Source organism: Oncorhynchus kisutch, unplaced genomic scaffold, assembly GCF_002021735.2.
Source record: "Oncorhynchus kisutch isolate 150728-3 unplaced genomic scaffold, Okis_V2 scaffold1892, whole genome shotgun sequence".
NCBI lineage: Eukaryota > Metazoa > Chordata > Actinopteri > Salmoniformes > Salmonidae > Oncorhynchus > Oncorhynchus kisutch.
In genome coordinates, this window is record NW_022263837.1 from 20,040 (window position 1) to 41,060 (window position 21,021).

General features: G+C 36.2%; 21 non-coding genes across 21 annotated transcripts; all 21 read right to left on the reverse strand.

The window, feature by feature from the left end:
• Nucleotides 1-535: 535 nt before the first annotated feature.
• Nucleotides 536-608, reverse strand: trnav-uac (transfer RNA valine (anticodon UAC)). Its single transcript has one exon. It is a non-coding gene; the product is annotated as a tRNA-Val (tRNA).
• Nucleotides 609-1,541: 933 nt separating this feature from the next.
• trnav-uac (transfer RNA valine (anticodon UAC)) lies at nt 1,542-1,614 on the reverse strand. Its single transcript has one exon. It is a non-coding gene; the product is annotated as a tRNA-Val (tRNA).
• A 932-nt stretch (nt 1,615-2,546) lies between these two features.
• Nucleotides 2,547-2,619, reverse strand: trnav-uac (transfer RNA valine (anticodon UAC)). Its single transcript has one exon. It is a non-coding gene; the product is annotated as a tRNA-Val (tRNA).
• A 932-nt stretch (nt 2,620-3,551) lies between these two features.
• trnav-uac (transfer RNA valine (anticodon UAC)) lies at nt 3,552-3,624 on the reverse strand. The gene has a single exon. It is a non-coding gene; the product is annotated as a tRNA-Val (tRNA).
• A 932-nt stretch (nt 3,625-4,556) lies between these two features.
• On the reverse strand, nt 4,557-4,629 carry trnav-uac (transfer RNA valine (anticodon UAC)). The gene has a single exon. It is a non-coding gene; the product is annotated as a tRNA-Val (tRNA).
• A 932-nt stretch (nt 4,630-5,561) lies between these two features.
• On the reverse strand, nt 5,562-5,634 carry trnav-uac (transfer RNA valine (anticodon UAC)). Its single transcript has one exon. It is a non-coding gene; the product is annotated as a tRNA-Val (tRNA).
• Nucleotides 5,635-6,566: 932 nt separating this feature from the next.
• trnav-uac (transfer RNA valine (anticodon UAC)) lies at nt 6,567-6,639 on the reverse strand. The gene has a single exon. It is a non-coding gene; the product is annotated as a tRNA-Val (tRNA).
• A 932-nt stretch (nt 6,640-7,571) lies between these two features.
• trnav-uac (transfer RNA valine (anticodon UAC)) lies at nt 7,572-7,644 on the reverse strand. Its single transcript has one exon. It is a non-coding gene; the product is annotated as a tRNA-Val (tRNA).
• Nucleotides 7,645-8,576: 932 nt separating this feature from the next.
• Nucleotides 8,577-8,649, reverse strand: trnav-uac (transfer RNA valine (anticodon UAC)). Its single transcript has one exon. It is a non-coding gene; the product is annotated as a tRNA-Val (tRNA).
• A 932-nt stretch (nt 8,650-9,581) lies between these two features.
• trnav-uac (transfer RNA valine (anticodon UAC)) lies at nt 9,582-9,654 on the reverse strand. The gene has a single exon. It is a non-coding gene; the product is annotated as a tRNA-Val (tRNA).
• A 932-nt stretch (nt 9,655-10,586) lies between these two features.
• Nucleotides 10,587-10,659, reverse strand: trnav-uac (transfer RNA valine (anticodon UAC)). Its single transcript has one exon. It is a non-coding gene; the product is annotated as a tRNA-Val (tRNA).
• Nucleotides 10,660-11,591: 932 nt separating this feature from the next.
• trnav-uac (transfer RNA valine (anticodon UAC)) lies at nt 11,592-11,664 on the reverse strand. The gene has a single exon. It is a non-coding gene; the product is annotated as a tRNA-Val (tRNA).
• A 932-nt stretch (nt 11,665-12,596) lies between these two features.
• Nucleotides 12,597-12,669, reverse strand: trnav-uac (transfer RNA valine (anticodon UAC)). Its single transcript has one exon. It is a non-coding gene; the product is annotated as a tRNA-Val (tRNA).
• Nucleotides 12,670-13,602: 933 nt separating this feature from the next.
• trnav-uac (transfer RNA valine (anticodon UAC)) lies at nt 13,603-13,675 on the reverse strand. The gene has a single exon. It is a non-coding gene; the product is annotated as a tRNA-Val (tRNA).
• Nucleotides 13,676-14,607: 932 nt separating this feature from the next.
• Nucleotides 14,608-14,680, reverse strand: trnav-uac (transfer RNA valine (anticodon UAC)). Its single transcript has one exon. It is a non-coding gene; the product is annotated as a tRNA-Val (tRNA).
• A 932-nt stretch (nt 14,681-15,612) lies between these two features.
• Nucleotides 15,613-15,685, reverse strand: trnav-uac (transfer RNA valine (anticodon UAC)). The gene has a single exon. It is a non-coding gene; the product is annotated as a tRNA-Val (tRNA).
• Nucleotides 15,686-16,617: 932 nt separating this feature from the next.
• trnav-uac (transfer RNA valine (anticodon UAC)) lies at nt 16,618-16,690 on the reverse strand. The gene has a single exon. It is a non-coding gene; the product is annotated as a tRNA-Val (tRNA).
• Nucleotides 16,691-17,622: 932 nt separating this feature from the next.
• On the reverse strand, nt 17,623-17,695 carry trnav-uac (transfer RNA valine (anticodon UAC)). The gene has a single exon. It is a non-coding gene; the product is annotated as a tRNA-Val (tRNA).
• Nucleotides 17,696-18,630: 935 nt separating this feature from the next.
• trnav-uac (transfer RNA valine (anticodon UAC)) lies at nt 18,631-18,702 on the reverse strand. Its single transcript has one exon. It is a non-coding gene; the product is annotated as a tRNA-Val (tRNA).
• Nucleotides 18,703-19,624: 922 nt separating this feature from the next.
• trnav-uac (transfer RNA valine (anticodon UAC)) lies at nt 19,625-19,696 on the reverse strand. Its single transcript has one exon. It is a non-coding gene; the product is annotated as a tRNA-Val (tRNA).
• A 924-nt stretch (nt 19,697-20,620) lies between these two features.
• Nucleotides 20,621-20,693, reverse strand: trnav-uac (transfer RNA valine (anticodon UAC)). Its single transcript has one exon. It is a non-coding gene; the product is annotated as a tRNA-Val (tRNA).
• Nucleotides 20,694-21,021: the final 328 nt, after the last annotated feature.

The window sequence follows — 21,021 nt, forward strand, 5'->3', positions numbered from 1 at the left end:
AGCAAACTTGATAACTACTAAACTAGAGAAACTGCTGCTAGAATTATTACTGTGGAGTAAACCAAATTTTACATATATTCATCGCACGAATTCGAAATTCCAACATAATGCATTTATGAAAATTCTCTGTTACAAATACAGTACTTCTCACATGTGTCAGAGACGTCTGTTTCCGCCCAGCATCGAAAAGTATACATTTTGCGTCTTAAGTGAACTTGATAACCACTACGCTATGGAATCTTTTGATTCCCAAAAGAAGGCATTAATGAAAAATTGAATTTTCAGTTTCAACTATGGTACTTACTGAATGTATCAATGAGTGCTGTTTACACAGAGGTTCAAACCAGGGACCTTTTGCATGTTAAGTGCACGTGATAACAGCTACACTACAGAAACTTCTGCTTGAGATACCTGCAAGAAGTAAACTTAATTTTCTTATAGTCAGTGCATGTATTTGAATTTCCAAAATAGGTATTTATGAAAGCAACTCATCTCTTTTATAAATACACAACTTACTGCATGTGTCAAAGATGACTGTTTCCGCCCGGTTTCGAACCAGGGACCTTTCGCGTGTAAAGCGAACGTGATAACCACTACACTACAGAAACTGATGCAAGTGTTATCAGCAAGGAGTAACCCAAATTTTACAGATATTCATTGCATGTATTCCAATTTCCAAAAAAAGCCATTCATGAGAACATATATTCTCTGTTGTTGATACAGCACTAACTGCATGTGTCAAAGATCACTGTTTCTATCAGTTTTTCAACCACAGACCTTTCGCATGTAAGGTGAACGTGATAACCATTACACTACAGAAACTGCTGCATTAATTACCAGCAAGGAGTAAACCGCATTTTACAAATATTTATTGCATGTATTCGAATTTCCAAAGTAAGGCATTTATTAGAACAACTATTCTCTGTTACAAATACAGTACTTAATGGATTTGTCATAGAGAACTGTTTCCGCCCAGCTTCGAATCGGGGACCATTCGTGTGTAAAGCAAACTTGATAACTACTAAACTAGAGAAACTGCTGCTAGAATTATTACTGTGGAGTAAACCAAATTTTACATATATTCATCGCACGAATTCGAAATTCCAACATAATGCATTTATGAAAATTCTCTGTTACAAATACAGTACTTCTCACATGTGTCAGAGACGTCTGTTTCCGCCCAGCATCGAAAAGTATACATTTTGCGTCTTAAGTGAACTTGATAACCACTACGCTATGGAATCTTTTGATTCCCAAAAGAAGGCATTAATGAAAAATTGAATTTTCAGTTTCAACTATGGTACTTACTGAATGTATCAATGAGTGCTGTTTACACAGAGGTTCAAACCAGGGACCTTTTGCATGTTAAGTGCACGTGATAACAGCTACACTACAGAAACTTCTGCTTGAGATACCTGCAAGAAGTAAACTTAATTTTCTTATAGTCAGTGCATGTATTTGAATTTCCAAAATTAAGGTATTTATGAAAGCAACTCATCTCTTTTATAAATACACAACTTACTGCATGTGTCAAAGATGACTGTTTCCGCCCGGTTTCGAACCAGGGACCTTTCGCGTGTAAAGCGAACGTGATAACCACTACACTACAGAAACTGATGCAAGTGTTATCAGCAAGGAGTAACCCAAATTTTACAGATATTCATTGCATGTATTCCAATTTCCAAAAAAAGCCATTCATGAGAACATATATTCTCTGTTGTTGATACAGCACTAACTGCATGTGTCAAAGATCACTGTTTCTATCAGTTTTTCAACCACAGACCTTTCGCATGTAAGGTGAACGTGATAACCATTACACTACAGAAACTGCTGCATTAATTACCAGCAAGGAGTAAACCGCATTTTACAAATATTTATTGCATGTATTCGAATTTCCAAAGTAAGGCATTTATTAGAACAACTATTCTCTGTTACAAATACAGTACTTAATGGATTTGTCATAGAGAACTGTTTCCGCCCAGCTTCGAATCGGGGACCATTCGTGTGTAAAGCAAACTTGATAACTACTAAACTAGAGAAACTGCTGCTAGAATTATTACTGTGGAGTAAACCAAATTTTACATATATTCATCGCACGAATTCGAAATTCCAACATAATGCATTTATGAAAATTCTCTGTTACAAATACAGTACTTCTCACATGTGTCAGAGACGTCTGTTTCCGCCCAGCATCGAAAAGTATACATTTTGCGTCTTAAGTGAACTTGATAACCACTACGCTATGGAATCTTTTGATTCCCAAAAGAAGGCATTAATGAAAAATTGAATTTTCAGTTTCAACTATGGTACTTACTGAATGTATCAATGAGTGCTGTTTACACAGAGGTTCAAACCAGGGACCTTTTGCATGTTAAGTGCACGTGATAACAGCTACACTACAGAAACTTCTGCTTGAGATACCTGCAAGAAGTAAACTTAATTTTCTTATAGTCAGTGCATGTATTTGAATTTCCAAAATTAGGTATTTATGAAAGCAACTCATCTCTTTTATAAATACACAACTTACTGCATGTGTCAAAGATGACTGTTTCCGCCCGGTTTCGAACCAGGGACCTTTCGCGTGTAAAGCGAACGTGATAACCACTACACTACAGAAACTGATGCAAGTGTTATCAGCAAGGAGTAACCCAAATTTTACAGATATTCATTGCATGTATTCCAATTTCCAAAAAAAGCCATTCATGAGAACATATATTCTCTGTTGTTGATACAGCACTAACTGCATGTGTCAAAGATCACTGTTTCTATCAGTTTTTCAACCACAGACCTTTCGCATGTAAGGTGAACGTGATAACCATTACACTACAGAAACTGCTGCATTAATTACCAGCAAGGAGTAAACCGCATTTTACAAATATTTATTGCATGTATTCGAATTTCCAAAGTAAGGCATTTATTAGAACAACTATTCTCTGTTACAAATACAGTACTTAATGGATTTGTCATAGAGAACTGTTTCCGCCCAGCTTCGAATCGGGGACCATTCGTGTGTAAAGCAAACTTGATAACTACTAAACTAGAGAAACTGCTGCTAGAATTATTACTGTGGAGTAAACCAAATTTTACATATATTCATCGCACGAATTCGAAATTCCAACATAATGCATTTATGAAAATTCTCTGTTACAAATACAGTACTTCTCACATGTGTCAGAGACGTCTGTTTCCGCCCAGCATCGAAAAGTATACATTTTGCGTCTTAAGTGAACTTGATAACCACTACGCTATGGAATCTTTTGATTCCCAAAAGAAGGCATTAATGAAAAATTGAATTTTCAGTTTCAACTATGGTACTTACTGAATGTATCAATGAGTGCTGTTTACACAGAGGTTCAAACCAGGGACCTTTTGCATGTTAAGTGCACGTGATAACAGCTACACTACAGAAACTTCTGCTTGAGATACCTGCAAGAAGTAAACTTAATTTTCTTATAGTCAGTGCATGTATTTGAATTTCCAAAATTAGGTATTTATGAAAGCAACTCATCTCTTTTATAAATACACAACTTACTGCATGTGTCAAAGATGACTGTTTCCGCCCGGTTTCGAACCAGGGACCTTTCGCGTGTAAAGCGAACGTGATAACCACTACACTACAGAAACTGATGCAAGTGTTATCAGCAAGGAGTAACCCAAATTTTACAGATATTCATTGCATGTATTCCAATTTCCAAAAAAAGCCATTCATGAGAACATATATTCTCTGTTGTTGATACAGCACTAACTGCATGTGTCAAAGATCACTGTTTCTATCAGTTTTTCAACCACAGACCTTTCGCATGTAAGGTGAACGTGATAACCATTACACTACAGAAACTGCTGCATTAATTACCAGCAAGGAGTAAACCGCATTTTACAAATATTTATTGCATGTATTCGAATTTCCAAAGTAAGGCATTTATTAGAACAACTATTCTCTGTTACAAATACAGTACTTAATGGATTTGTCATAGAGAACTGTTTCCGCCCAGCTTCGAATCGGGGACCATTCGTGTGTAAAGCAAACTTGATAACTACTAAACTAGAGAAACTGCTGCTAGAATTATTACTGTGGAGTAAACCAAATTTTACATATATTCATCGCACGAATTCGAAATTCCAACATAATGCATTTATGAAAATTCTCTGTTACAAATACAGTACTTCTCACATGTGTCAGAGACGTCTGTTTCCGCCCAGCATCGAAAAGTATACATTTTGCGTCTTAAGTGAACTTGATAACCACTACGCTATGGAATCTTTTGATTCCCAAAAGAAGGCATTAATGAAAAATTGAATTTTCAGTTTCAACTATGGTACTTACTGAATGTATCAATGAGTGCTGTTTACACAGAGGTTCAAACCAGGGACCTTTTGCATGTTAAGTGCACGTGATAACAGCTACACTACAGAAACTTCTGCTTGAGATACCTGCAAGAAGTAAACTTAATTTTCTTATAGTCAGTGCATGTATTTGAATTTCCAAAATTAGGTATTTATGAAAGCAACTCATCTCTTTTATAAATACACAACTTACTGCATGTGTCAAAGATGACTGTTTCCGCCCGGTTTCGAACCAGGGACCTTTCGCGTGTAAAGCGAACGTGATAACCACTACACTACAGAAACTGATGCAAGTGTTATCAGCAAGGAGTAACCCAAATTTTACAGATATTCATTGCATGTATTCCAATTTCCAAAAAAAGCCATTCATGAGAACATATATTCTCTGTTGTTGATACAGCACTAACTGCATGTGTCAAAGATCACTGTTTCTATCAGTTTTTCAACCACAGACCTTTCGCATGTAAGGTGAACGTGATAACCATTACACTACAGAAACTGCTGCATTAATTACCAGCAAGGAGTAAACCGCATTTTACAAATATTTATTGCATGTATTCGAATTTCCAAAGTAAGGCATTTATTAGAACAACTATTCTCTGTTACAAATACAGTACTTAATGGATTTGTCATAGAGAACTGTTTCCGCCCAGCTTCGAATCGGGGACCATTCGTGTGTAAAGCAAACTTGATAACTACTAAACTAGAGAAACTGCTGCTAGAATTATTACTGTGGAGTAAACCAAATTTTACATATATTCATCGCACGAATTCGAAATTCCAACATAATGCATTTATGAAAATTCTCTGTTACAAATACAGTACTTCTCACATGTGTCAGAGACGTCTGTTTCCGCCCAGCATCGAAAAGTATACATTTTGCGTCTTAAGTGAACTTGATAACCACTACGCTATGGAATCTTTTGATTCCCAAAAGAAGGCATTAATGAAAAATTGAATTTTCAGTTTCAACTATGGTACTTACTGAATGTATCAATGAGTGCTGTTTACACAGAGGTTCAAACCAGGGACCTTTTGCATGTTAAGTGCACGTGATAACAGCTACACTACAGAAACTTCTGCTTGAGATACCTGCAAGAAGTAAACTTAATTTTCTTATAGTCAGTGCATGTATTTGAATTTCCAAAATTAGGTATTTATGAAAGCAACTCATCTCTTTTATAAATACACAACTTACTGCATGTGTCAAAGATGACTGTTTCCGCCCGGTTTCGAACCAGGGACCTTTCGCGTGTAAAGCGAACGTGATAACCACTACACTACAGAAACTGATGCAAGTGTTATCAGCAAGGAGTAACCCAAATTTTACAGATATTCATTGCATGTATTCCAATTTCCAAAAAAAGCCATTCATGAGAACATATATTCTCTGTTGTTGATACAGCACTAACTGCATGTGTCAAAGATCACTGTTTCTATCAGTTTTTCAACCACAGACCTTTCGCATGTAAGGTGAACGTGATAACCATTACACTACAGAAACTGCTGCATTAATTACCAGCAAGGAGTAAACCGCATTTTACAAATATTTATTGCATGTATTCGAATTTCCAAAGTAAGGCATTTATTAGAACAACTATTCTCTGTTACAAATACAGTACTTAATGGATTTGTCATAGAGAACTGTTTCCGCCCAGCTTCGAATCGGGGACCATTCGTGTGTAAAGCAAACTTGATAACTACTAAACTAGAGAAACTGCTGCTAGAATTATTACTGTGGAGTAAACCAAATTTTACATATATTCATCGCACGAATTCGAAATTCCAACATAATGCATTTATGAAAATTCTCTGTTACAAATACAGTACTTCTCACATGTGTCAGAGACGTCTGTTTCCGCCCAGCATCGAAAAGTATACATTTTGCGTCTTAAGTGAACTTGATAACCACTACGCTATGGAATCTTTTGATTCCCAAAAGAAGGCATTAATGAAAAATTGAATTTTCAGTTTCAACTATGGTACTTACTGAATGTATCAATGAGTGCTGTTTACACAGAGGTTCAAACCAGGGACCTTTTGCATGTTAAGTGCACGTGATAACAGCTACACTACAGAAACTTCTGCTTGAGATACCTGCAAGAAGTAAACTTAATTTTCTTATAGTCAGTGCATGTATTTGAATTTCCAAAATTAGGTATTTATGAAAGCAACTCATCTCTTTTATAAATACACAACTTACTGCATGTGTCAAAGATGACTGTTTCCGCCCGGTTTCGAACCAGGGACCTTTCGCGTGTAAAGCGAACGTGATAACCACTACACTACAGAAACTGATGCAAGTGTTATCAGCAAGGAGTAACCCAAATTTTACAGATATTCATTGCATGTATTCCAATTTCCAAAAAAAGCCATTCATGAGAACATATATTCTCTGTTGTTGATACAGCACTAACTGCATGTGTCAAAGATCACTGTTTCTATCAGTTTTTCAACCACAGACCTTTCGCATGTAAGGTGAACGTGATAACCATTACACTACAGAAACTGCTGCATTAATTACCAGCAAGGAGTAAACCGCATTTTACAAATATTTATTGCATGTATTCGAATTTCCAAAGTAAGGCATTTATTAGAACAACTATTCTCTGTTACAAATACAGTACTTAATGGATTTGTCATAGAGAACTGTTTCCGCCCAGCTTCGAATCGGGGACCATTCGTGTGTAAAGCAAACTTGATAACTACTAAACTAGAGAAACTGCTGCTAGAATTATTACTGTGGAGTAAACCAAATTTTACATATATTCATCGCACGAATTCGAAATTCCAACATAATGCATTTATGAAAATTCTCTGTTACAAATACAGTACTTCTCACATGTGTCAGAGACGTCTGTTTCCGCCCAGCATCGAAAAGTATACATTTTGCGTCTTAAGTGAACTTGATAACCACTACGCTATGGAATCTTTTGATTCCCAAAAGAAGGCATTAATGAAAAATTGAATTTTCAGTTTCAACTATGGTACTTACTGAATGTATCAATGAGTGCTGTTTACACAGAGGTTCAAACCAGGGACCTTTTGCATGTTAAGTGCACGTGATAACAGCTACACTACAGAAACTTCTGCTTGAGATACCTGCAAGAAGTAAACTTAATTTTCTTATAGTCAGTGCATGTATTTGAATTTCCAAAATTAGGTATTTATGAAAGCAACTCATCTCTTTTATAAATACACAACTTACTGCATGTGTCAAAGATGACTGTTTCCGCCCGGTTTCGAACCAGGGACCTTTCGCGTGTAAAGCGAACGTGATAACCACTACACTACAGAAACTGATGCAAGTGTTATCAGCAAGGAGTAACCCAAATTTTACAGATATTCATTGCATGTATTCCAATTTCCAAAAAAAGCCATTCATGAGAACATATATTCTCTGTTGTTGATACAGCACTAACTGCATGTGTCAAAGATCACTGTTTCTATCAGTTTTTCAACCACAGACCTTTCGCATGTAAGGTGAACGTGATAACCATTACACTACAGAAACTGCTGCATTAATTACCAGCAAGGAGTAAACCGCATTTTACAAATATTTATTGCATGTATTCGAATTTCCAAAGTAAGGCATTTATTAGAACAACTATTCTCTGTTACAAATACAGTACTTAATGGATTTGTCATAGAGAACTGTTTCCGCCCAGCTTCGAATCGGGGACCATTCGTGTGTAAAGCAAACTTGATAACTACTAAACTAGAGAAACTGCTGCTAGAATTATTACTGTGGAGTAAACCAAATTTTACATATATTCATCGCACGAATTCGAAATTCCAACATAATGCATTTATGAAAATTCTCTGTTACAAATACAGTACTTCTCACATGTGTCAGAGACGTCTGTTTCCGCCCAGCATCGAAAAGTATACATTTTGCGTCTTAAGTGAACTTGATAACCACTACGCTATGGAATCTTTTGATTCCCAAAAGAAGGCATTAATGAAAAATTGAATTTTCAGTTTCAACTATGGTACTTACTGAATGTATCAATGAGTGCTGTTTACACAGAGGTTCAAACCAGGGACCTTTTGCATGTTAAGTGCACGTGATAACAGCTACACTACAGAAACTTCTGCTTGAGATACCTGCAAGAAGTAAACTTAATTTTCTTATAGTCAGTGCATGTATTTGAATTTCCAAAATTAGGTATTTATGAAAGCAACTCATCTCTTTTATAAATACACAACTTACTGCATGTGTCAAAGATGACTGTTTCCGCCCGGTTTCGAACCAGGGACCTTTCGCGTGTAAAGCGAACGTGATAACCACTACACTACAGAAACTGATGCAAGTGTTATCAGCAAGGAGTAACCCAAATTTTACAGATATTCATTGCATGTATTCCAATTTCCAAAAAAAGCCATTCATGAGAACATATATTCTCTGTTGTTGATACAGCACTAACTGCATGTGTCAAAGATCACTGTTTCTATCAGTTTTTCAACCACAGACCTTTCGCATGTAAGGTGAACGTGATAACCATTACACTACAGAAACTGCTGCATTAATTACCAGCAAGGAGTAAACCGCATTTTACAAATATTTATTGCATGTATTCGAATTTCCAAAGTAAGGCATTTATTAGAACAACTATTCTCTGTTACAAATACAGTACTTAATGGATTTGTCATAGAGAACTGTTTCCGCCCAGCTTCGAATCGGGGACCATTCGTGTGTAAAGCAAACTTGATAACTACTAAACTAGAGAAACTGCTGCTAGAATTATTACTGTGGAGTAAACCAAATTTTACATATATTCATCGCACGAATTCGAAATTCCAACATAATGCATTTATGAAAATTCTCTGTTACAAATACAGTACTTCTCACATGTGTCAGAGACGTCTGTTTCCGCCCAGCATCGAAAAGTATACATTTTGCGTCTTAAGTGAACTTGATAACCACTACGCTATGGAATCTTTTGATTCCCAAAAGAAGGCATTAATGAAAAATTGAATTTTCAGTTTCAACTATGGTACTTACTGAATGTATCAATGAGTGCTGTTTACACAGAGGTTCAAACCAGGGACCTTTTGCATGTTAAGTGCACGTGATAACAGCTACACTACAGAAACTTCTGCTTGAGATACCTGCAAGAAGTAAACTTAATTTTCTTATAGTCAGTGCATGTATTTGAATTTCCAAAATTAGGTATTTATGAAAGCAACTCATCTCTTTTATAAATACACAACTTACTGCATGTGTCAAAGATGACTGTTTCCGCCCGGTTTCGAACCAGGGACCTTTCGCGTGTAAAGCGAACGTGATAACCACTACACTACAGAAACTGATGCAAGTGTTATCAGCAAGGAGTAACCCAAATTTTACAGATATTCATTGCATGTATTCCAATTTCCAAAAAAAGCCATTCATGAGAACATATATTCTCTGTTGTTGATACAGCACTAACTGCATGTGTCAAAGATCACTGTTTCTATCAGTTTTTCAACCACAGACCTTTCGCATGTAAGGTGAACGTGATAACCATTACACTACAGAAACTGCTGCATTAATTACCAGCAAGGAGTAAACCGCATTTTACAAATATTTATTGCATGTATTCGAATTTCCAAAGTAAGGCATTTATTAGAACAACTATTCTCTGTTACAAATACAGTACTTAATGGATTTGTCATAGAGAACTGTTTCCGCCCAGCTTCGAATCGGGGACCATTCGTGTGTAAAGCAAACTTGATAACTACTAAACTAGAGAAACTGCTGCTAGAATTATTACTGTGGAGTAAACCAAATTTTACATATATTCATCGCACGAATTCGAAATTCCAACATAATGCATTTATGAAAATTCTCTGTTACAAATACAGTACTTCTCACATGTGTCAGAGACGTCTGTTTCCGCCCAGCATCGAAAAGTATACATTTTGCGTCTTAAGTGAACTTGATAACCACTACGCTATGGAATCTTTTGATTCCCAAAAGAAGGCATTAATGAAAAATTGAATTTTCAGTTTCAACTATGGTACTTACTGAATGTATCAATGAGTGCTGTTTACACAGAGGTTCAAACCAGGGACCTTTTGCATGTTAAGTGCACGTGATAACAGCTACACTACAGAAACTTCTGCTTGAGATACCTGCAAGAAGTAAACTTAATTTTCTTATAGTCAGTGCATGTATTTGAATTTCCAAAATTAGGTATTTATGAAAGCAACTCATCTCTTTTATAAATACACAACTTACTGCATGTGTCAAAGATGACTGTTTCCGCCCGGTTTCGAACCAGGGACCTTTCGCGTGTAAAGCGAACGTGATAACCACTACACTACAGAAACTGATGCAAGTGTTATCAGCAAGGAGTAACCCAAATTTTACAGATATTCATTGCATGTATTCCAATTTCCAAAAAAAGCCATTCATGAGAACATATATTCTCTGTTGTTGATACAGCACTAACTGCATGTGTCAAAGATCACTGTTTCTATCAGTTTTTCAACCACAGACCTTTCGCATGTAAGGTGAACGTGATAACCATTACACTACAGAAACTGCTGCATTAATTACCAGCAAGGAGTAAACCGCATTTTACAAATATTTATTGCATGTATTCGAATTTCCAAAGTAAGGCATTTATTAGAACAACTATTCTCTGTTACAAATACAGTACTTAATGGATTTGTCATAGAGAACTGTTTCCGCCCAGCTTCGAATCGGGGACCATTCGTGTGTAAAGCAAACTTGATAACTACTAAACTAGAGAAACTGCTGCTAGAATTATTACTGTGGAGTAAACCAAATTTTACATATATTCATCGCACGAATTCGAAATTCCAACATAATGCATTTATGAAAATTCTCTGTTACAAATACAGTACTTCTCACATGTGTCAGAGACGTCTGTTTCCGCCCAGCATCGAAAAGTATACATTTTGCGTCTTAAGTGAACTTGATAACCACTACGCTATGGAATCTTTTGATTCCCAAAAGAAGGCATTAATGAAAAATTGAATTTTCAGTTTCAACTATGGTACTTACTGAATGTATCAATGAGTGCTGTTTACACAGAGGTTCAAACCAGGGACCTTTTGCATGTTAAGTGCACGTGATAACAGCTACACTACAGAAACTTCTGCTTGAGATACCTGCAAGAAGTAAACTTAATTTTCTTATAGTCAGTGCATGTATTTGAATTTCCAAAATTAGGTATTTATGAAAGCAACTCATCTCTTTTATAAATACACAACTTACTGCATGTGTCAAAGATGACTGTTTCCGCCCGGTTTCGAACCAGGGACCTTTCGCGTGTAAAGCGAACGTGATAACCACTACACTACAGAAACTGATGCAAGTGTTATCAGCAAGGAGTAACCCAAATTTTACAGATATTCATTGCATGTATTCCAATTTCCAAAAAAAGCCATTCATGAGAACATATATTCTCTGTTGTTGATACAGCACTAACTGCATGTGTCAAAGATCACTGTTTCTATCAGTTTTTCAACCACAGACCTTTCGCATGTAAGGTGAACGTGATAACCATTACACTACAGAAACTGCTGCATTAATTACCAGCAAGGAGTAAACCGCATTTTACAAATATTTATTGCATGTATTCGAATTTCCAAAGTAAGGCATTTATTAGAACAACTATTCTCTGTTACAAATACAGTACTTAATGGATTTGTCATAGAGAACTGTTTCCGCCCAGCTTCGAATCGGGGACCATTCGTGTGTAAAGCAAACTTGATAACTACTAAACTAGAGAAACTGCTGCTAGAATTATTACTGTGGAGTAAACCAAATTTTACATATATTCATCGCACGAATTCGAAATTCCAACATAATGCATTTATGAAAATTCTCTGTTACAAATACAGTACTTCTCACATGTGTCAGAGACGTCTGTTTCCGCCCAGCATCGAAAAGTATACATTTTGCGTCTTAAGTGAACTTGATAACCACTACGCTATGGAATCTTTTGATTCCCAAAAGAAGGCATTAATGAAAAATTGAATTTTCAGTTTCAACTATGGTACTTACTGAATGTATCAATGAGTGCTGTTTACACAGAGGTTCAAACCAGGGACCTTTTGCATGTTAAGTGCACGTGATAACAGCTACACTACAGAAACTTCTGCTTGAGATACCTGCAAGAAGTAAACTTAATTTTCTTATAGTCAGTGCATGTATTTGAATTTCCAAAATTAGGTATTTATGAAAGCAACTCATCTCTTTTATAAATACACAACTTACTGCATGTGTCAAAGATGACTGTTTCCGCCCGGTTTCGAACCAGGGACCTTTCGCGTGTAAAGCGAACGTGATAACCACTACACTACAGAAACTGATGCAAGTGTTATCAGCAAGGAGTAACCCAAATTTTACAGATATTCATTGCATGTATTCCAATTTCCAAAAAAAGCCATTCATGAGAACATATATTCTCTGTTGTTGATACAGCACTAACTGCATGTGTCAAAGATCACTGTTTCTATCAGTTTTTCAACCACAGACCTTTCGCATGTAAGGTGAACGTGATAACCATTACACTACAGAAACTGCTGCATTAATTACCAGCAAGGAGTAAACCGCATTTTACAAATATTTAATTGCATGTATTCGAATTTCCAAAGTAAGGCATTTATTAGAACAACTATTCTCTGTTACAAATACAGTACTTAATGGATTTGTCATAGAGAACTGTTTCCGCCCAGCTTCGAATCGGGGACCATTCGTGTGTAAAGCAAACTTGATAACTACTAAACTAGAGAAACTGCTGCTAGAATTATTACTGTGTAGTAAACCAAATTTTACATATATTCATCGCACGAATTCGAAATTCCAACATAATGCATTTATGAAAATTCTCTGTTACAAATACAGTACTTCTCACATGTGTCAGAGACGTCTGTTTCCGCCCAGCATCGAAAAGTATACATTTTGCGTCTTAAGTGAACTTGATAACCACTACGCTATGGAATCTTTTGATTCCCAAAAGAAGGCATTAATGAAAAATTGAATTTTCAGTTTCAACTATGGTACTTACTGAATGTATCAATGAGTGCTGTTTACACAGAGGTTCAAACCAGGGACCTTTTGCATGTTAAGTGCACGTGATAACAGCTACACTACAGAAACTTCTGCTTGAGATACCTGCAAGAAGTAAACTTAATTTTCTTATAGTCAGTGCATGTATTTGAATTTCCAAAATTAGGTATTTATGAAAGCAACTCATCTCTTTTATAAATACACAACTTACTGCATGTGTCAAAGATGACTGTTTCCGCCCGGTTTCGAACCAGGGACCTTTCGCGTGTAAAGCGAACGTGATAACCACTACACTACAGAAACTGATGCAAGTGTTATCAGCAAGGAGTAACCCAAATTTTACAGATATTCATTGCATGTATTCCAATTTCCAAAAAAAGCCATTCATGAGAACATATATTCTCTGTTGTTGATACAGCACTAACTGCATGTGTCAAAGATCACTGTTTCTATCAGTTTTTCAACCACAGACCTTTCGCATGTAAGGTGAACGTGATAACCATTACACTACAGAAACTGCTGCATTAATTACCAGCAAGGAGTAAACCGCATTTTACAAATATTTATTGCATGTATTCGAATTTCCAAAGTAAGGCATTTATTAGAACAACTATTCTCTGTTACAAATACAGTACTTAATGGATTTGTCATAGAGAACTGTTTCCGCCCAGCTTCGAATCGGGGACCATTCGTGTGTAAAGCAAACTTGATAACTACTAAACTAGAGAAACTGCTGCTAGAATTATTACTGTGGAGTAAACCAAATTTTACATATATTCATCGCACGAATTCGAAATTCCAACATAATGCATTTATGAAAATTCTCTGTTACAAATACAGTACTTCTCACATGTGTCAGAGACGTCTGTTTCCGCCCAGCATCGAAAAGTATACATTTTGCGTCTTAAGTGAACTTGATAACCACTACGCTATGGAATCTTTTGATTCCCAAAAGAAGGCATTAATGAAAAATTGAATTTTCAGTTTCAACTATGGTACTTACTGAATGTATCAATGAGTGCTGTTTACACAGAGGTTCAAACCAGGGACCTTTTGCATGTTAAGTGCACGTGATAACAGCTACACTACAGAAACTTCTGCTTGAGATACCTGCAAGAAGTAAACTTAATTTTCTTATAGTCAGTGCATGTATTTGAATTTCCAAAATTAGGTATTTATGAAAGCAACTCATCTCTTTTATAAATACACAACTTACTGCATGTGTCAAAGATGACTGTTTCCGCCCGGTTTCGAACCAGGGACCTTTCGCGTGTAAAGCGAACGTGATAACCACTACACTACAGAAACTGATGCAAGTGTTATCAGCAAGGAGTAACCCAAATTTTACAGATATTCATTGCATGTATTCCAATTTCCAAAAAAAGCCATTCATGAGAACATATATTCTCTGTTGTTGATACAGCACTAACTGCATGTGTCAAAGATCACTGTTTCTATCAGTTTTTCAACCACAGACCTTTCGCATGTAAGGTGAACGTGATAACCATTACACTACAGAAACTGCTGCATTAATTACCAGCAAGGAGTAAACCGCATTTTACAAATATTTAATGCATGTATTCGAATTTCCAAAGTAAGGCATTTATTAGAACAACTATTCTCTGTTACAAATACAGTACTTAATGGATTTGTCATAGAGAACTGTTTCCGCCCAGCTTCGAATCGGGGACCATTCGTGTGTAAAGCAAACTTGATAACTACTAAACTAGAGAAACTGCTGCTAGAATTATTACTGTGTTGTAAACCAAATTTTACATATATTCATCGCACGAATTCGAAATTCCAACATAATGCATTTATGAAAATTCTCTGTTACAAATACAGTACTTCTCACATGTGTCAGAGACGTCTGTTTCCGCCCAGCATCGAAAAGTATACATTTTGCGTCTTAAGTGAACTTGATAACCACTACGCTATGGAATCTTTTGATTCCCAAAAGAAGGCATTAATGAAAAATTGAATTTTCAGTTTCAACTATGGTACTTACTGAATGTATCAATGAGTGCTGTTTACACAGAGGTTCAAACCAGGGACCTTTTGCATGTTAAGTGCACGTGATAACAGCTACACTACAGAAACTTCTGCTTGAGATACCTGCAAGAAGTAAACTTAATTTTCTTATAGTCAGTGCATGTATTTGAATTTCCAAAATTAGGTATTTATGAAAGCAACTCATCTCTTTTATAAATACACAACTTACTGCATGTGTCAAAGATGACTGTTTCCGCCCGGTTTCGAACCAGGGACCTTTCGCGTGTAAAGCGAACGTGATAACCACTACACTACAGAAACTGATGCAAGTGTTATCAGCAAGGAGTAACCCAAATTTTACAGATATTCATTGCATGTATTCCAATTTCCAAAAAAAGCCATTCATGAGAACATATATTCTCTGTTGTTGATACAGCACTAACTGCATGTGTCAAAGATCACTGTTTCTATCAGTTTTTCAACCACAGACCTTTCGCATGTAAGGTGAACGTGATAACCATTACACTACAGAAACTGCTGCATTAATTACCAGCAAGGAGTAAACCGCATTTTACAAATATTTATTGCATGTATTCGAATTTCCAAAGTAAGGCATTTATTAGAACAACTATTCTCTGTTACAAATACAGTACTTAATGGATTTGTCATAGAGAACTGTTTCCGCCCAGCTTCGAATCGGGGACCATTCGTGTGTAAAGCAAACTTGATAACTACTAAACTAGAGAAACTGCTGCTAGAATTATTACTGTGGAGTAAACCAAATTTTACATATATTCATCGCACGAATTCGAAATTCCAACATAATGCATTTATGAAAATTCTCTGTTACAAATACAGTACTTCTCACATGTGTCAGAGACGTCTGTTTCCGCCCAGCATCGAAAAGTATACATTTTGCGTCTTAAGTGAACTTGATAACCACTACGCTATGGAATCTTTTGATTCCCAAAAGAAGGCATTAATGAAAAATTGAATTTTCAGTTTCAACTATGGTACTTACTGAATGTATCAATGAGTGCTGTTTACACAGAGGTTCAAACCAGGGACCTTTTGCATGTTAAGTGCACGTGATAACAGCTACACTACAGAAACTTCTGCTTGAGATACCTGCAAGAAGTAAACTTAATTTTCTTATAGTCAGTGCATGTATTTGAATTTCCAAAATTAGGTATTTATGAAAGCAACTCATCTCTTTTATAAATACACAACTTACTGCATGTGTCAAAGATGACTGTTTCCGCCCGGTTTCGAACCAGGGACCTTTCGCGTGTAAAGCGAACGTGATAACCACTACACTACAGAAACTGATGCAAGTGTTATCAGCAAGGAGTAACCCAAATTTTACAGATATTCATTGCATGTATTCCAATTTCCAAAAAAAGCCATTCATGAGAACATATATTCTCTGTTGTTGATACAGCACTAACTGCATGTGTCAAAGATCACTGTTTCTATCAGTTTTTCAACCACAGACCTTTCGCATGTAAGGTGAACGTGATAACCATTACACTACAGAAACTGCTGCATTAATTACCAGCAAGGAGTAAACCGCATTTTACAAATATTTATTGCATGTATTCGAATTTCCAAAGTAAGGCATTTATTAGAACAACTATTCTCTGTTACAAATACAGTACTTAATGGATTTGTCATAGAGAACTGTTTCCGCCCAGCTTCGAATCGGGGACCATTCGTGTGTAAAGCAAACTTGATAACTACTAAACTAGAGAAACTGCTGCTAGAATTATTACTGTGGAGTAAACCAAATTTTACATATATTCATCGCACGAATTCGAAATTCCAACATAATGCATTTATGAAAATTCTCTGTTACAAATACAGTACTTCTCACATGTGTCAGAGACGTCTGTTTCCGCCCAGCATCGAAAAGTATACATTTTGCGTCTTAAGTGAACTTGATAACCACTACGCTATGGAATCTTTTGATTCCCAAAAGAAGGCATTAATGAAAAATTGAATTTTCAGTTTCAACTATGGTACTTACTGAATGTATCAATGAGTGCTGTTTACACAGAGGTTCAAACCAGGGACCTTTTGCATGTTAAGTGCACGTGATAACAGCTACACTACAGAAACTTCTGCTTGAGATACCTGCAAGAAGTAAACTTAATTTTCTTATAGTCAGTGCATGTATTTGAATTTCCAAAATTAGGTATTTATGAAAGCAACTCATCTCTTTTATAAATACACAACTTACTGCATGTGTCAAAGATGACTGTTTCCGCCCGGTTTCGAACCAGGGACCTTTCGCGTGTAAAGCGAACGTGATAACCACTACACTACAGAAACTGATGCAAGTGTTATCAGCAAGGAGTAACCCAAATTTTACAGATATTCATTGCATGTATTCCAATTCCAAAAAAAGCCATTCATGAGAACATATATTCTCTGTTGTTGATACAGCACTAACTGCATGTGTCAAAGATCACTGTTTCTATCAGTTTTTCAACCACAGACCTTTCGCATGTAAGGTGAACGTGATAACCATTACACTACAGAAACTGCTGCATTAATTACCAGCAAGGAGTAAACCGCATTTTACAAATATTTATTTGCATGTATTCGAATTTCCAAAGTAAGGCATTTATTAGAACAACTATTCTCTGTTACCAATACAGTACTTATGGATTTGTCATAGAGGAACTGTTTCCGCCCAGCTTCGAATCGGGACCATTCATGTGTAAAGCAAACTTGATAACTACTAAACTAGAGAAACTGCTGCTAGAATTATTACTGTGGAGTAAACCAATTTTACATATATTCATCGCACGAATTCGAAATTCCAACATAATGCATTTATGAAAATTCTCTGTTACAAATACAGTATTCTCACATGTGTCAGAGACGTCTGTTTCCGCCCCCGCATCGGAAAAGTATTACATTTTGCGTCTTAAGTGAACTTGATAACCACTCCGATATGGAATCTTTCTGATCTCCCAAAGAAGGCTATTAATGACAAATTGAATTTTCAGTTTCAACTATGGTACTTACTGATGTATCACTGCGTTGCTGTTTACACAGAGGTTCAAACCAGGACCGTTTGCTGTGTTAAGTCGACGTGATAACAGCTACACTACAGAAACTTCTGCTTAGGATACCTGCAAGAAGTAAACCTTAATTTTCTTATAGTCAGTGCATGTATTTGAATTTCCAAAATAAGGTATTTATGAAAGCAACTCATCTCTTTTATAAATACACAACTTACTGCATGTGTCAAAGCTGACTGTTTCCGCCCGGTTTCGAACCAGGGACCTTTCGCGTGTAAAGCGAACGTGATAACACTACACTACAGAAACTGATGCACGTGTATCAGCAAGGAGTAACCCAAATTTTACAGATATCATTGATGTACTTCCAATTTCCAAAAAAAGCCATTCATGAGAACATATATTCTCTGTTGTTGATACAGCACTAACTGCATGTGTCAAAGATCACGTTTCTATCAGTTTTTCAACCCACAGACCTTTCGCATGTAAGGTGAACGTTATAACCATTTACACTACAGAAATGCTGCATTAATTACCAGCAAGGAGTAAACCGCATTTTTACAAATCTTATGCCTGTATTCGATTCCAAAGTAAGGCATTTATTAGAACAACTATTCTCTGTTACAAATACAGTACTTAATGGATTTGTCATAGAGAACTGTTTCCGCCCAGCTTCGAATCGGGGACCATTCGTGTGTAAAGCAAACTTGATAACTACTAAACTAGAGAAACTGCTGCTAGAATTATTACTGTGGAGTAAACCAAATTTTACATATATTCATCGCACGAATTCGAAATTCCAACATAATGCATTTATGAAAATTCTCTGTTACAAATACAGTACTTCTCACATGTGTCAGAGACGTCTGTTTCGCCCAGCATCGAAAAGTATACATTTTGCGTCTTAAGTGAACTTGATAACCACTACGCTATGGAATCTTTTGATTCCCAAAGAAGGCATTAATGAAAAATTGAATTTCAGTTTCAACTATGGTACTTACTGAATGTATCAATGAGTGCTGTTTACACAGAGGTTCAAACCAGGGACCTTTTGCATGTTAAGTGCACGTGATAACAGCTACACTACAGAAACTTCTGCTTGAGATACCTGCAAGAAGTAAACTTAATTTTTCTAGTCAGTGCATGTATTTGAATTTCCAAAATAAGGTATTTATGAAAGCAACTCATCTCTTTTATAAATACACAACTTACTGCATGTGTCAAAGATGACTGTTTCCGCCCGGTTCGAACCAGGGACCTTTCGCGTGTAAAGCGAACGTGATAACCACTACACTACAGAAACTGATGCAAGTGTTATCAGCAAGGAGTAACCCAAATTTTACAGATATTCATTGCATGTATTCCAATTTCCAAAAAAAGCCATTCATGAGAACATATATTCTCTGTTGTTGATACAGCACTAACTGCATGTGTCAAAGATCACTGTTTCTATCAGTTTCAACCACAGACCTTTCGCATGTAAGGTGAACGTGATAACCATTACACTACAGAAACTGCTGCATTAATTACCAGCAAGGAGAGTAAACCGCATTTACAAATATTTATTGCATGTATTCGAATTTCCAAAGTAAGGCATTTATTAGAACAACTATTCTCTGTTACACAATACAGTACTTAATGGATTTGTCATAGAGAACTGTTTCCGCCCAGCTTCGAATCGGGGACCATTCATGTGTAAGCAAACTTGATAACTACTAAACTAGAGAAAACTGCTGCTAGAATTATTACTGTGGAGTAAACCAAATTTTACATATATTCATCGCACGAATTCGAAATTCCAACATAATGCATTTATGAAAATTCTCTGTTACAAATACAGTACTTCTCACATGTGTCAGAGACGTCTGTTTCGCCCAGCATCGAAAAGTATACATTTGCGTCTTAAGTGAACTTGATAACCACTACGCTATGGAATCTTTTGATTCCAAAAGAAGGCATTAATGAAAAATTGAATTTTCAGTTTCAACTATGGTACTTACTGAATGTATCAATGAGTGCTGTTTACACAGAGGTTCAAACCAGGGACCTTTGCATGTTAAGTGCACGTGATAACAGCTACACTACAGAAACTTCTGCTGAGATACCTGCAAGAAGTAAAATTTAATTTTCTATAGTCAGTGCATGTATTTGAATTTCCAAAATTAGGTATTTATGAAAGCAACTCATCTTTTATAAATACAAACTTACTGCATGTGTCAAAGATGACTGTTTCCGCCCGGTTTCGAACCAGGGACCTTTCGCGTGTAAAGCGAACGTGATAACCACTACACTACAGAAACTGATGCAAGTGTTATCAGCAAGGAGTAACCCAAAATTTACAGATATCATTGCATGTATTCCAATTTCCAAAAAAAGCCATTCATGAGAACATATATTCTCTGTTGTTGATACAGCACTAACTGCATGTGTCAAAGATCACTGTTTCTATCAGTTTTTCAACCACAGACCTTTCGCATGTAAGGTGAACGTGATAACCATTACACTACAGAAACTGCTGCATTAATTACCAGCAAGGAGTAAACCGCATTCATTTTAAATATTTATTATGTATTCGAATTTCCAAAGTAAGGCATTATTAGAACAACTATTCTCTGTTACAAATACAGT